Source organism: Lissotriton vulgaris, chromosome 4_1 (genome assembly GCF_964263255.1).
Source record: "Lissotriton vulgaris chromosome 4_1, aLisVul1.2, whole genome shotgun sequence".
NCBI lineage: Eukaryota > Metazoa > Chordata > Amphibia > Caudata > Salamandridae > Lissotriton > Lissotriton vulgaris.
In genome coordinates this window covers 2,049,460,059-2,049,476,214 of record NC_141691.1, presented here as the reverse complement: position 1 = coordinate 2,049,476,214, position 16,156 = coordinate 2,049,460,059, and the positions used below count along the sequence as shown (strand labels likewise).

At 49.9% G+C, this 16,156-nt stretch overlaps 1 protein-coding gene across 2 annotated transcripts in view; it reads right to left on the bottom strand.

The window, feature by feature from the left end:
- MROH1 (maestro heat like repeat family member 1) overlaps positions 1-16,156 on the bottom strand; it is a 2,204,128-nt gene that overhangs the window by 1,045,981 nt on the left and 1,141,991 nt on the right. The window lies entirely within an intron of this gene.

Below are 16,156 nucleotides of genomic sequence, written 5' to 3'. Positions count from 1 at the left end.
GGAGGGCTTACAGGGCAAACGGGAGATTACCTCCCACAGACTCCAGAGGCTGCATTACGAGCAGTCATACATTTTAGAGCTTTTAAAATTGCTTTTTGTTCGTTTTTTACCCCTTGTGTCCGACCCCCCCCCCCCCCCCCGAGCTGGAATTTGCACAAATTCAGGGGCTAAATTAAAAAAACATTGCAGACTTGCACTTTAATACTCTTTCCCCGCTCCCCAGGTGGTGCTTGGCCGATCTCAGGGCTAAGCTCACCGGGTCCCGGATGGTAGCAGTTTGGCGGCCATCTTGAGTAGGGCTGACATTGGTGGAGGCGCTCTAGTCGCTCTATTTAAACGGTCAACCATGTCTCCGCGCAGCGGACGCATGCAGCGGACGCGCCGGACCTACGCCGGAGTCACGCCTGAGTCCAGCCCGTCTGCGCCCGTCCGTGCCTCGGACAGGCCGTCGGGCTGGACCGCAGCAGGTGAGGACAGGATAGAGAATTATAGCAGAGAGGCACTACTCGCCCTACGGCCAACTTACAATGATTGTCACAGGTTAGACCCCGCCTCAGAGACTGGCCCAGAGTCCTGCCTATACTGTGGCCACACTTTCCTTTGGTCACAGATTATTCCCAGACCTGCACTAAATGATACTTTTAAAGGAGGTCTTCTTAATGCTAGGTCTCTACCTAGACACGCCCAGCATGTCTTCGATCTATTGGCTGAGGACAACTTGGACTGTTTATTTATTACGGAGACATGGCTAAATCCGTGCTGTGTCCCAGATATGGTACATTCCTTGCCACCAGGTTTCAGTATGTAAAGGAGAGACAGAGGAGGAGATAAACGAGGAGGAGGAATAGCTATAATTCACAAGGAGGCATATATATGTTCGGTGATTGAACTCCTTGAATTAAAGGAGGCGAAGGGGATGGGTTTTTGCATTAAAATCAACGAGACCATGACATTTGCGGGGGCCCTCATTTACCGCCCACCAGGTACATGTAAAGACTTCCTGGGAAATATAGGAGAGGCACTGAGTCCTCTGGTGCTCAGAAACTCCAACTTTACATTATTGGGAGATGTGAATATACACTTGGAGTCTACCACCGATACCGCAGCTGTCTCTTTTAAAGAATTAATGGAAGTCCTCGTACTAGAGATTGAGACAGTTCAAGCTACCCATGACGCAGGTCATGCCCTTGACTGCATAGCCACTAATCTGCAATCGCTTAAGACAAACTGCCCAATACCTCAAACATGGACAGACCATGCTCTAGTACCATTCATGTTCCCTATTCAGAGCCCTAAGGAATGTAACAATAAGGTTAAGTACGACCAGGCTGACCTACAAGAATGGAGGACCTTAATGGCAAATCCAAATCTGATTGAGATGGCTAGGGATTGTAAGCCTACGGGTCAGACTCCGGGTTCTCAGACCCCAGCACTTTCAGAGAATGGATGGTTGAATTAAAAAATTATGACAGGGCGGCCAAACAGGACTCGAAAACGGAATACTAAAATAAAATCAGCTCCATGGTACAATCAAGAATTAAAAATAGCACAGGGGGAGCCCCGTAGAGCAGAACGCAGATGGAGAAAAAACTATAGCACGGAAGAGCGGGGTAAATATAAAAGGGCTATAAGCATCTACCATGCGCGAATTAAATCAACAAAAAGGAAATTCTACGAATCTGCCATAGTCGCTGCAAAAAACAAACAAAAATGTATTTTAACATTGTAAATGATTTTAATAAACCCACATTTTTAACACAGGAAATTCCACCCTCAAAAGACCTCTGGGAAAATATAGCTGATTATTTTGAGGACAAAGTACAGGGTCTAACCAAAGATTTTGAAATTCCCTCTCTGGAACCCAGTAGAGAAGGTGGAAGTGCTGATGAAATTATGAACCAGTTAGCAACCTTCCACCCAATTAGCCTGGAAGAAACAAGGCAGTCAATCCTAACCACAAAATCTGGGTCCCCATTTGACCCCTGTCCCATAAGACTCCTGCATCTCATGGTAGATGAAGTAAACCCTATGATTAACGAAATCGTAAATCATTCACTTTCCACGGCCAATGTGCAACTGGAATGGAAACTTGCGGCAGTGAAACCCTTACAGAAAAACCCCCTTCCTGACCCTGCGACCTATCTCACTTCTCCCAGCATTATGTAAGAGCGCTGAATCACTGGTTAACAAACAGCTGACCATGTTCTTAGAAGTTAACGAGATATGGCATCCCAATCAGGCGGGGTTTAGAGCCCAGCATTCAACAGAATCGGCTCTACTGTACACGACAGACACCATTCGTACTGCCCTAGACCAAGGAAAGAAGGCCGTCCTGATTTTATTATACCTGTCGGTGGCCTTCGACACGGTCTCCCATGCCATCCTATTAGATCGGCTAAAAACAGCGGGCGTGAAGGGGACGGTACTGGAGTGGTTGGAAAACTACCTAAGGGACAGGAGACAGGTGATAACCCTGGGGGAATTTACCTCTACGGAAAAACATCAGACGATGGGAGTACCCCAGGGGTCCAGCCTTAGTCCGACATTATTCAATGTCTACACTGCGCCTCTGATTAAACTAATATCATCCTTTGGCATAGAGGTAGTAACATATTCCGATGATACGCAGTTAATACTGGTTACGGATAGGGACAACCAGTCATGGGAAGAAACTTTCAAGGAATGTTTAACTGCCACCTTCGATTGGATGCGGAAGAATCACCTAAAATGTAATACAGGAAAAACAGAGATCATTCCGCTAGGCCCAAATAATGACTTTATTCCCAGGCAATGGTGGCCAGAAAGGGCAGAAATAACGCCTCATACAACCATAGTTGCTCGGAACCTGGGGGTCACATTTGATTCCAATCTTGCCTTCAAGCAGCAGGCAATAAAAGTGGCAGGAATGTGTTTTGGCTTAATCAAAAGCCTGAGGAAATTCTTTGATATACTCCCTTTGGAGGCGAGGAAAACTGTTGCAGTAGCGTTGGTAACGACGCGCTTAGATTATTGCAACAGTTTGTATGCTGGCACAAATAAAGAAGTAACTTACAGGCTTCAGCTAGTGCAGAGCGCTGCTGCCAGATTGGTGCTAAAATGGCCAAAAAGATCGTCAGCCTCAGGGGCATTAAAAGCTCTTCATTGGCTTCCCATTGTAAAAAGATTCCTGTTCAAGGTTTTGATTATAACATTTCGAGCAATGCATAAAACAGGACCACTATATCTACAGAAAAAATTCAAGAGATACTGCCCAACCAGAAGCCTACGATCATCAAATTCCAATACTCTGGTGGTTCCTAGGTTTCGTTTAAAAACCCGTGGAGGAAAGTCCCTGGCAGTACTGGGTGCAAAGGCTTGGAATACTCTGCCTCCTGCCCTGAGAACTCTGGATAAAGAAACAGAGTTCCGCAAAGAATTAAAAACTTGGATATTTAAACTGCAAGATAGCATGGCCAGAACTCTAGTTTGATGCTTGCCTCTGTTTTTTGGTCCAACTCTGAGTCACTTTGTCATCTGGTAATTTGCAGGAGGTAGCGCCTAGATGCTCCATTAGAGCGATTGCTGCGCGATATAAATAAAATTTTACATTACATTACATTACGGTAGGAGGAGAGACAAATCCAGTGTCTGGAGAGGTGTCCAGGCCACTGGCCTCCCCAAGGTCTCCTGTCTAGTCCATGTTAGACTGGCACTCTCTGGCCAGAGGGTCCTCAGACCCCTCCCAATCCTCCTCCTCCCTCATCTCCTGAGATTCAGGGTCGTAATTGAATGAGGTCGGTTCATAGAAACTAAAATCTCCAAACGGCGCCGAGATCGGCGCCGATAGGCGTCGTCGGAACCGATTGAGAGGAGGCATCGGGGACGGCGCCGCCCGAGGACGACGCCGGAGGGGACACCACACGGACCGACGCCGGGGGGTAGTAAGGTCCACCGGTGACGACCCATTGCCCGAGGAGGGTCCAGCGGTGCCGGGCCCGAAGGCGCCGACAACGCCGGGGCCGCTGTACCCTGTGGCGCCGGGCCCGAGGGCACCGGCGGTGTCGGGATCGTGGGGCCTTGCGGCGCCGGGCCCGAAGGCGCCGGCGGCGTCGAGGCCGAAGCACCCGACGGCGTCGGGGTCATAGCCCCCGACCCACTAGGGCCCCCAGACGGGTTCGTTGGGCCCGAAGGCCCCGCGGAACCCGTCTGAGGAGAAAGGGACCTCATGGCCATGAGGAAACGCTCGATCTCCTCCGGCGTCGCGTTCAGCCCAGGGACCGGGGGGTATGGGGCTGGACACGGCGCCCGCGACTCCCGAGGAGCCGCGTGGGCGGTGTCACCCGAACCCCCGGCCGCATCGCGCGAGCGTCGGGGGGAGTCAGAAGAGCGATGATGTCTCTTCGACTTCTTATGCTTCTTACCTGACGACTTGGACCCGGAGGAGAGGCGCCGACTCCCGGAGCTGTGACGGCTCAGTCCCCGCGACCTGTCCCTCGACCTCCCGTGGGACCGGGACCTCACAGGCGCGGGGCCGACTGGCGGATTTCGAGTCGCCTGCGGGACCGCTCCCGCCTGGCCTTCCTCGAAAGGGCCAGACAGTCAGAGCAGGCCTCGTCGTCATGGTCGACGCCCAAACACATCAGGCACAGGCGGTGGGGATCCGTGACCGACATGGTACGGTCGCACTCGTCGCAATGCTTGAAGCCGGGCATCCCTAACGGCACCGTCGGAGTCGTACAGACTTCGATATGGATCAAAAGATCACAAAAAGTTTAGTCAAAAAGTGACTAGGGAACTGCTCTTTCCAGATCTGAGCTGGCTGGCGCGGAAAAAAGAAGAACTGACGTCAGCACGCGGAGGCGGCGTCTAAGTACTCCGACGACGTCATCACGGCGCCCACGATGCCGGCGACGGACGCGGAGCCGCAGACGACGCCTACCGACGCACAAGGGTACTGCTACGCAAAACTTTCCGGATGCAGTCTGACGCCTGGGGATATTCTAAGGTAAGGAATCTATCACTAACGTGTCTCTTTCAGATAAGCTAGTTCCATGTAAGCCTCAATGAAGTGTAGGGTGTCATCCATATGCTTTCCAAAAAGATTTTCCCCATCAAAACGCTTGTCTAGAATCTTAGCCTGGCCCTCCGGACAAAAGAGAGGTAGGTATCAGCAAACCTTGTCGGCGCTATACTGCATCTCCAGCTATTTGCTGAAAAACCACAGAGGTAATATCCATAGCAGTATCGAACAAGTTACTTTGCTTCAGTAACGATATATCTGTAAGAAATATAGGGTAGTTATAGATTCCTTACCTTAGAATTACCCCCAGGCATCAGACTGGATACGGAAAGTTTTTAGTCAACAGTACCCCTGCGCGTCGGAAGGTGGTGTCGGTCAACTCCACGTCGGTTGTCGGCATCGTGGTTGCCAGGATGAAGTTGCGGTAGCTACAATATTCGCTGCCCTCATGAGCTGTCGTCAGTTCTATACACGACATTCAAAGCCAGAAGCGCAGAGTCATGTAAGACACTGACCACTGGTGCACAAAACTAGGGCCCGAAAGGATGTCCTTAACCCTCGAAATCAGTTCGCAGAACGGAAGGGATGGGTGGGGCGGTGAGGAATTTATAACTAACATATGTTACTTACAGATATATTGTTACCAAAGGTAAGTAACTTGTTCATCTGAAAGAAACAGTTAGTTATATGTTCCTTACCTAAAAATAGATACCCCAGCAATACCAACCCCGGCAGGGGGGTCTGCAAACCAAGCCCACGTCCTGGAGAACAGGACGGCTGAAGAAGCGGTCTCTCCGTCATTGGCTGTCCAGGCCGTAGTGTGACAAACATGTGCAGCGATACCCACGTAGCTGCCTGACAGACGTCATTTGGGGGGGGGGGGGGGGGGGGGGGGGAACTCCTCATCCCAAATAGGCAGTAGGTGCTGTCACCCTGGTGGAATGGGCGTGGAGCCCCACTGGAGGCTCCTTCTTAGCCAAAGAATAGCAGGCTTTGAGGCACAGAACGACACACCTGGAGATGGTCCGTTTGGGCACGACCCAACCTTTCTTATCGCCCATGTAACCAACAAAGAGCTGGTCGTCCACCCGGAACTGTTTGGTGCGATCCGATCAAGACGGCGGAGCCTCTCTTCCCCTTTCGAAGGAGGCCGAAAGATAGTGGGCAAAGTGATGGTTTTGCAGATGGGAAAGAAGTAACCACGTTGGGGGAGAAAGGAAAGTCTAGTTCTAAGGACGACCATGTCTGGATGGACAGTCAGAAAAGGAGGCTCGGAAGACAGCGCGTGTAGCTCACTCACCCTGGGTGCAGAGGTGATGGCCACCAGAAAAGCAGTTTTTAAAGTGAGAAGTCTGAGAGTACAGTTATGCAGTGTCTCAAAGGGAGCGCACATAAGATAGGTCAGAAGCAAGTTCAAGTCCCACTGGAACGTTATGAAGGGAACAGGAGGAAAAAGATGAGTAATGCCCTAAAGACATCTATTTACACCAGGGGACTTAAAAAGAGAAGGCTCATAAGGGAGCCTGAGGAAGGCTGAAATGGCTGAGAGGTAGCCCTTAAGAGTGCCCGGAGCAGATCCCTGCTGGGCCAAAGATAGGAGGAACAAGAGAACCTCGGGATGAGGGGCAGAAAGGGGATCCACAGCCTTTGCTGTGCACCAGGCCACAAATGTATTCCATTTGCAGGCGTATACCGTCTTAGTGGAGGGACGCCAGGATGCCAAGATAACATCATAGACTTCGGGTGGCAGGTCAAATGACGTCCACTGCCACCGCTCAAACTCCTCGCAGGAGGTGGAGGCTGAACAGGTTCGGGTGGAGGACCGTCCCCTGCTGCAGCGACAATATCCTCCCGAACAGGCAGTCGGATCGGAGGATCTATGACCATGTTCAAGCAGCTCGGAGCCACAAGAATGACTTGGGCCCGGTCACGCTTGATCTTCAGCACTCTGGGCAGAAGTGATATAGGCAGAAAGGCGTATAGAAGATCGCAACTTCACTTGCGACGAAAAGCATTGCCTAGCAAGTGGCACCTTAGAAAAGCCAACGCGCAGAATTGCTGACATTGCGCGTTCTCTTCGGTGGCAAATAAACTAACCAAGGCTCTCCCCACTGCTGAAAGACCTTGCTCCACCTCTGAGTGAAGACGCCATTTGTGATCAATCATGCATCTGCGGCTGAGTTTGTCTGCCCTGGTGTTCAGGGAACCTGCCAGGTGTTGAACCACCAGGGATATGTCATGATGTTCCAGCCATGTCGACAGGCAAAGGGCCTCTTGACATAGGGTCCACGACCCCACTCCACCTTGTTTATTGCAGTACCACATGGTGGTGGTATTGTCCGTAAAACACCTGCACTACTCTTCCCCAAACAGAGGGAAGGATTGCTTTGAGTGCAAGACAGATCGCCCGAAGCTCCAGAAGGTTGATGTGGAGCTCGTGCTCCGCCAGAGACCAGAGGCCTCTGATCTCCGCCTCTCCCATGTGGCTGCCTCATGCGTCTGTCACCACTGTGTGTTGTGGTTGGGGAAGGGAGATGGGTCTGCCATTGACCCAATCCTGGTTCGTGAGCCACCACAGCAATTGTTGTGCAGTTCCCTCTGAGATGTCGACACAATTCCCCTGATGCTGCGCCCACTGGAACTTCAGGTGCCACAGGACCGAGCCTGCATATGCCACCTGGCATGATCAACCAGCAGGATGCAGGAGGCCATGAGACCCAGCAGCCTCAGGGTCATCCTCACTGAAACCCGGAATAGGCCCTGAAAGATCAGAATCATAGCCCGAATATCCCGGAGTTGCTGTTCGGGACGATAAACGTGAAAATGCGTTGTGTCCAGAACCATTCCAATGAAGAGGAGCTTCTGAGAGGGGGTCTGGTATGACTTCGGCACATTGATGGAAAACACCCCGCGAATGCAGGAGGTCTGCCGTAGTCTGGAGGTGAGAGACAACAGCCTAGGGCGAGCCCACGTTCAACAGCCAGTCATCGAGATAGGGGAAGACTGGAATCCTGATCTGCGCAGATGAGCTGCGACCACCGCCATCACTTTTGTGAACACCCAAGGGGCGCAGGAAAGGCCAAAGGGGAGGACGGTAAACTGAAAGTGCTCGTGGCCCACTGTGAACCACAGATAACGCCGGTGGGCCGGCAGGACGGGGAAGTGAAAGTAAGCGTCCTGCAAGTCCAACACTGTAGGAGAGTGGGGTCTGCAATCCTATGGTCACCCCCGATTTTTGCTTTTTGCTTCACTGGTTTACGACTTTCCCTGGCTGTGGGCCTGCTAATCAGACCCAGAGCCTAGCTGTCTCTCTCTAAATTGACATCCATGTACCTTAGGTGCATATCTAATTGGATACTGGGTCACTTTATCAGTCCCTGTACAGTGTACCTTAGGTACCCAGGGCATAGGTGCACTCAGGGCCTACCAGGGGCTGCAGCATGTATTATGCCACCCCTGGCTGGCCATCCAAATCTGACACAACTGGCTGATCCATCAGCTGGGGCAAGGTGGTGTAATCACCCTTTGCTTTAGATATAGTATACCTATATCTAAACCTAAAATGGACACATAACCTCCTATCAGTCACTCCTATGGCAGGCCTTATCAATCCTGAAGGCAGAGTGCTTGTAATTATGTGAGATGGTGCTCTAGCATGAGCTGAGCCTGTCTGCAGCTTTCGGAACCAAGTCCTTTAGCTGTTCCCATGATAACGCTATACCATATACTCTTAAGTGCATTATAATCCTCACGGTTATTGCTAACTTTGGTATAGCATTATCAAAACATGTCGAGTAAGGTGTCATACGAATTGGAATACTACCCCCTCGCCAATTCTGGCGACGGGAATAGCATTCCACCCTTCTAGAGGGACACAACATGTATGTAACTGTGAACCCCGGTTAAAGTTAACTCGAGCCTGAGCATCACAAAATGGATGCTGCCATCACAGACACAAGTCTGACCTCCTGCTGCTGGGAGTCCTTCCAGCGAGGGAGGCTTGGACAAAGGGTTTCCTGCCTTGGGAGGTGCTAGCACCACCCCAGACAGGATTTTGTGTATTGGGTAGGACAGGGCTGAAATGAATGAGACATGCCTGGGGCACACAAGGTGTCCCAGTGCATACACCGGTCTAAACCAGTTCCTGGGGCTCTCCAGCCCCAGCTCTGGTGCAAGACCGGACAAAGGATAGGGGGTGTAACCACCCCCCTTCCTGGTCCCACCCATAGGAGGGACCTACTCATAGTACGGCCCCCTTTAGCAGGATAAAGGTAAGAGCTGGTCACATTCCACGTTAGATTAATCCTGAACTGAAACTCTACAAGAAACTCTAGACTTCGACTTTCTACAACAGAAGACTGAAGAAATCACCCTTGTGGGCAAGGAGTGTCCACCCTGCACAAGCAGGCACCATCAAGCGTCCAGTGGCTTCCCTTTGTCGTCTTCCCTCGAGGATCCAGACTTCAGAGCCCGAGAAGACCAGGATTCCCAGAGCTCTCCGACCTCTACATACATATGCAGCACCGCTGAGATCCGTGGGTGCGACGAGACACGTGGGACCGGCCATCTTGGAAGAAACTACACTTCGTTTCCAGCACGACTTCTGAGGTAACCTCGACGAAGTGCTTTGGGGACTGAGAAGCCCCAGCCCGAGCAGCTCCTGCACCGAAGACCAGCCCTCCAGCATCCACGAGATCTGCGTGGGGCCCTTCTGCCTGTTTGTTGCTCAACGTGTTGTCTGGTCACTTGCCGGCTGGCTAGTGGCCTCCTAGACGACGATCCACAACATCAACACCGCTGGTCTGGTTGCTCCAGACTGGTCCTTGCTTCCTTCCAAAAGAGAAGTACCCCGGACTCTCCTGGTCCGCACCAGACGCCTTTTCCACTCAACGCGTGGGTTGCCTTTGCCAAGGCCTGTTGACGCCGAATCCGGAACCAACACCGCCGACAGCGAGAGCCTGCGTGGGACAGCTCGTGCCTCCATCCTGGTCGTCGAAGACGCCTCCTGGTCCACGAGGCTGCAGAGTCAAGCGTCCACTCTTTACCTGATTGCGACGACGACAGCTGGTTCCTTCCTGGTTCCACTCCAGTCACTGGCTAGTGACTTTGAACATTGTCCCCTCTGCTTTCAGGTCTTCAGCATCTCCGATCCACCCTTGGATCGCACCGGACATCTTCCCCCTGGTCGCCTGCAGCATCTTTTCTTTCAGGCTCCATAGACTTCAACGCCGGAACCCGACACGACTTTGCAACTATGCACCCGCAGCCCGTGGGTGAGGTAACAAGAGAATTTCGGTGCTCAAGGGTAGATTGACTCTCCTAGTGTCCAGTTCCACAGTCGTTTTAGCCCTAACTAGTCAGGATTGTCCGTACTCACCTTTTTCTTGAACTGTACTGTCCATAGACGTTGTTATGCATCTCGCGTGTGAGTTCACACTCTGCACACGCGTTCCGTGGGCCTCCTATTACTTACCTAAAGTTAGAGTAGCGTGGTCCCAGCGATCCTACAGCCTCTGGACAGCTCCATTCCTTCTATCGACTTCCTTATACCACTTGTTTAGAATATGGTTTGTTGCGCCCCTAGGGCAACCTTGTAACTTGTGCAACTTAAACGTATTTTTCCTAAGAGATTGTCATGTGCTTAGCCCTGTGATTTCAAAAAGAGTTCAGAGGTGTATGTTAGTTAATAAATATATTGCTTATTATCATAACAACCTGTGTGGTGTCCTTTCATTTGGTATTCAAGGGGTTATATATGGTAAAACAGCTGGCTTCACATGCCAAAAGAGTTTAGCCTAAGACTGCTTTGTCCATGCTACCATTAGGATAGCTGGTCTATAAGGTTGACTTTACAACCAATCACCATAAGGGTTGTTTGGACTGATACAAGGTGATCCCTAGAACTAGTGCGCATCATATATCAGGCCAACTTCTCACAAACACTACCATCCAGTCTCCAGGGTCGAGGGAAGACAAGACCTGAGCGAGCGTCAACATCTTGAACTTCTCCTTCCAGAGGAAGGGGTTGACGTTCCTGAGATCCAGAATAGGACGCAGGCCAAGAGTGCTGAAACTTCCTGTTGGGGGAGGGCCAGGTGATCCTCCGACATGCGATGGTACTGAGGTGGCATGGATGGAGGGCTATTCTTGAAGGAGAGGGAGTAGTCCCTTTGGACTATTTGCAAAACTCACCTGTCCGATGTGATGGTGCGCCAGTGGGGAAGGTGGTGGCGGATCCTGCTGCCCACTGGCATTTGGTGGCCCTAAAGAATGAGTTACTTACCTTCGGTAACGATGTATCAGGTAGAGACACAGTCTAGCAGCAGATTCCTTAACTTAATATATCCCCCGAAACATTAGACTGGATCCGGAAAAACTTTTCCCCAGCAGTACCTCTGCACGTCGGGGGCAGCATCGCCCGGCTACGTCCAGACGTGGTCCATGGAAGTGACGTCAATGGAGCCATACAGGTCCCCTCCCCCGGCGTGCTGACGTCAGTTTTCTTGTGGGAAACCTTCCTGCACCACAACGCGGAACCACAACAAAAGCAGTGAGAGTATAGGAACAGGGTGTGGAAAAAAAAGCGAAAATCTGTGAAACAAGAAGAACAAGAGACCTTAGAATGATGAAAACCCTCATCATGTGGAAAGGGTACTCAACACTTAATTAAAGGAACCATGTTGAAAGAGTACTCAATACTTGAAGGAATTGAAGGGAGCGAACAAAGCCTCAGTCTCTATAAACAGTCTTGCCCAAGCGAAGAGCCATCACCCCCCGAAGAGGCAATGGCATTGGAAATGAAGGGCATGACAAACGAAGGACAGTGCGCAACCACAGAAAGGATGCGCATGAAAGACAGTCTAACCACATGACGTAACTGTAAAGGACAACCAGACTAGAACCACATGTGTCATGGCGAGTGGCCAAAAGTTAGTAACAGAGCACGTTCACCACGCTCCCCACAATGACCTATGAAGTGAAACATAGGCAAATAGAAGCTCAACCCAATTGACTGCATAATACACAAGGAGGTCCCAAGGCAATGGAGGGGAAAGAAGAGGGAGGAAGGAGGGTGGAAGGAAAATGGGATCTCTGCGCCAGAACACCTGGGCGGGAGAGCACTGAAAGCACGTAACCTACCTACCCAAAACGAGAAAAGGTGGAGAGCCAATGCGCCAGAACAGAGCAACACACCCTGCCCCAGAGACAGGTGAGCCAGAGTCCCCTTCAAGAAGGCCAGGGCCACATGTAAGGAGGCCAGTGGGCAGAACACCACCTGGAAGGCCGTCGCAGAACGGGGAGGTTGGTTGGGCGTTAAGAAATCTGTGGCTAGACTGTGTCTCGACCAGATACATTGTTACCGAAGGTAAGTAACTCATTCATCTGATAGAGACATCTAGCCGCAGGTTCCTTAACTTATAATAGATACCAAAGCCATACCCCATTGTAGGAGGGTCTGCGACTGAAAACCCACCAAGTTCCAAAGAGAACTAAGACGTCAATAAATTGACCAAAACACAGTGGGGACAGCAAATGCCAGCGCGGCTAACACCAGACCCATGAAGCTCTGCAGGGGAGATATGATAAAGGCACCACAATCCTGAAGAGGACAGATGAGACTTCAGTTTTTAAGGCAGGATTAAAAGAAAGAAACTAACAAGGTCAGTGCATGATGGAAGAACGTGTATAAACGTCTGCAAAAAAGAAGATCGCATGGGTCCGCAATAGACACAGTACCAAAGGAGGGATGAGAAAGTCAGAGCAGACAAACTAAGCATACATCAGAGAGGATGCCAAGAAAGGAAGGTGAGGGAACAATGTCACCATGGCTAGATATACAGAACCGTGGCTACAAGAAGAAACATGCATGTGGATGACATGATACACACAAGGAGACTGTGTACCATGAGAACACCACCACATCTATGTAAAAGCCCTTGATGCATCAGGTAGTCAAGCTGTCAACCGTACCCAGAGGTACCAACGGTGAAGGGGACACCAGGAAACCCGGGGAGTGACACAGAGGGCTCGTTCTCATAAGAGAGAGAGTGAGATTTGGGGCAAAGACACCCAATACCAGGCAGGTGAAACCTAGTAAGCTTGCTCTCGCACTGGGAAAAAACTCAAGACATGTATATATACATATATACCATAGGTTTCAGGCACGTTAGAGTTAGAAATTAGCATTTAAAAAACCTTAGAAATTCACTTATCCTCTAAACTATTTTTAGCCCCTAACTTAAAGGCCCAAATTTATAAAACAATTTTTGATCTTTATTATACCCCTGCAAAACTGTTTACCTGGGGTAAAAGGCCAAACAATCAATGTCCAAGATGTGCTCTAGGCCCAGCTAATCTTATTCATATGCTGGCAGACTTCTCTAAGTTAGAAGTAATTAAAAGAAAGATCTCTGAATTTTGGGCAGAAATATTTGGGCATGAATTAAGAGCATCGTCAACACTATATGTTCTGGGCTATGATGACACCCTTGGATACAGTAAGGAGGAAGCAGCATCAGTATTTCTTGGAACAGCAGTACTTCGAATTATTCTAACAGCCCGTTGGAAAGAGGCTGATGCTCCTACTTTTCAATGTGGCTAAGCAGATGTTTGGGAATATATCTGCAGGAGACTTCCATCTATAAAACCAGGGGGAAAAATCTAGACTTGTAGGGGCTCAGATATGGGCACCTGTCTCAGCCTGGTATGAATAGAAAAGAAATCTGTAAGCTGCCAAAACAACTTGATATGTGAATCCAGTATTTATTTGTATGTATGCTACATTCCTACTCCGCCATACTCTTTTTTTCTGATTAACCAAGACTTAAACTATGATTATAAGTACGTAATGTGATTTTGTAATGTAATGACAGTTGCAAGGTATAACTTTTAAGTATTTATACTCTTTCTACTGATAAATTTTATGTTGTATATTTTTCTGAACTTGCTCAAATAAAAAAAAATTAAAAAAAAATTCACTGTGCTGTCATTTGAGATGTCATCCGTGATGTCACTGACCATGTCATGACTGATGTAATATGCGACGTAATCAGCAGTGCATTGCGGGGGAGCGAGTTATAGTTAGCTGAAATAACTATAACGGGGGAATTTCTATGGTTTTGTACGTGTGAAATGTCCAGCTAACTAGAACGCCCCTGAAACCTATGGCTTTTTCAGTGAATTTCTAAGGTTTTTTAAATGCTAATTTCTGATATTGACTACAGAGGTAGGACGTGAAGAAATAAGAAAAAACAGACAGACTGTAGCAAAAGAAGCAACAGAAGTCCACAAAGACGAAGAAAAGTGCAGGAAGTAGCACGACGTGCAGAAAGAACCAACACAGGAGCAGAAAGAGGTCTTGTTGCAAAATCATCCTGTGCCCACAACTTTTTCAGAGGGGTACTGGTGGTAACTGACTGACTAACTAACCAGGCCTAGATCCAGTGCTATGCTAAATGACACTTAGAATACAGTGTAAACACCTACATACACTAGGGAACACTTTGCATTGAGGTACCCCTGTGATTAGCATGACCTCCTCTGTAAGAGCCTAGTACATAATAGGGCAGGGGGATTAAAACTACCTCTTAAAAAGCGCCACTTGGCGTGTTTGCACACTGGAGAATGGAGGGGGAGGAGGAGGCCTGAGGTGACGTATGCAAACACGTCCTATGGCCGTTTTAAGTTGGGGGATAAAGTCCCCTTGAATCCTGAGGGTCCCTGGGGGCTAACTAACCCACCGGGTATGTACAGTAAGTGCCACAGAGTTGCATTGCAGAGATGTGTAAAATTGGCCATGGCCTCGGACCACCTCTCTGTAACGCAGCTCTGTGGTGCTTACTGGAGGTTAATGGTGGGCTACTTGGACCCAGGGACTCCCAGGATTTAAGGAGACTTAATTCCCCAACTTAAAACGCGCCACAGGGCGTGTTTGCACACCTCACCTCTGGCCCCCCCCACTCCCTTTACCCTTGCGCAAAGTTGGGGGATTAAGTCCCCTTGAATCCTGAGAGTCCCTGGGTCCACGGGCCGGCCTTTGCATGTTTTAAAAATATATTTATATATTATTGGGGAGAGGTCCGCATTCCATAGCCACTTCTGGCCCCAGGGACCTCATCGCCGGGGCCTGGCCACCTCGTTGGGACTGTGGGGGGAGCCCCAATCCACCCATGGTCCCGCCGGCTCCCCGCGTCCTGCGGGAGCCGGAATTGCTTTTCCACATGGAGAGCTGCTGACATGCAGCTCCCTGTGTGGAAAAGCAATGTGGTTTGGATTTTGGAAGAGAGATCAGGATTCCTACTCTCTCTTCCAAGACCCAAACCCCAGTTTGCTATGACAGGGCGGGAGCAAAATGCTCCCGCCCTGTCATTGCAAATAGGAGTGTCCTGGGGGTGGGCACCCCGGGACACTGCAGGAGTGGGCACTGGGGGGTGGCGGTCGCCAGGGCCATCACAGGCTCCAAGTGGGGGGCTACGCGACACCCACCCAACATTGCAACAGCCCCAGGGAGGTGGTGGTCCCCAGGGCTTGGGGGTCTGGTACAGACCCCCAATTTTTTAATCTTATTGCCCCGGGGAGGTGGCGATCCCCGTGGCGTGTGGGGGGGCTCGAGCCCCCCACACAGATATATTATTTCTTTTTAAAAGACGTCCCGGAGTTGGCGGTCCCCAGGGCTTTGGGGGGGGCCTTAGAGGCAAGATGGCTGCCAACACGTCCTGGTTTGGAGTGTTGACAGCCAATTAGAATGCAGCTTGTGATCAGCAGGGTGCGCGGATCCGCCGCACCTCTATATATCGAAACTTTTATTTTTAAAATTCTCAGCAACTACTGAACGGATTTACACCATTTAAAATAAATTGTTCTTTCGGAGGCAAGGACTACCTCCATGCCAAATTTGGTGTAATTCTGTTCAGCAGTTTGGGCTGTAGCTGTGTCTAAAGTTTCCAATGGGAAAAGCATTTTTTCTCCTCTTGAATTTCTTGAATTTCTCAGGAACTGCTAAACGGATTTAAGAAAAAGAGTTCTTTCTCAACCAGGGGCTACCTTTTTGTCAAATTTGGTGTAATTCCGTTCAGCGGTTCGGACTGTAGTTGTGTCTAAAGTTTCCTACAAGAATTACCATGAAGAAATAAGAGCGGACCGGAGCGCCCCACTAGT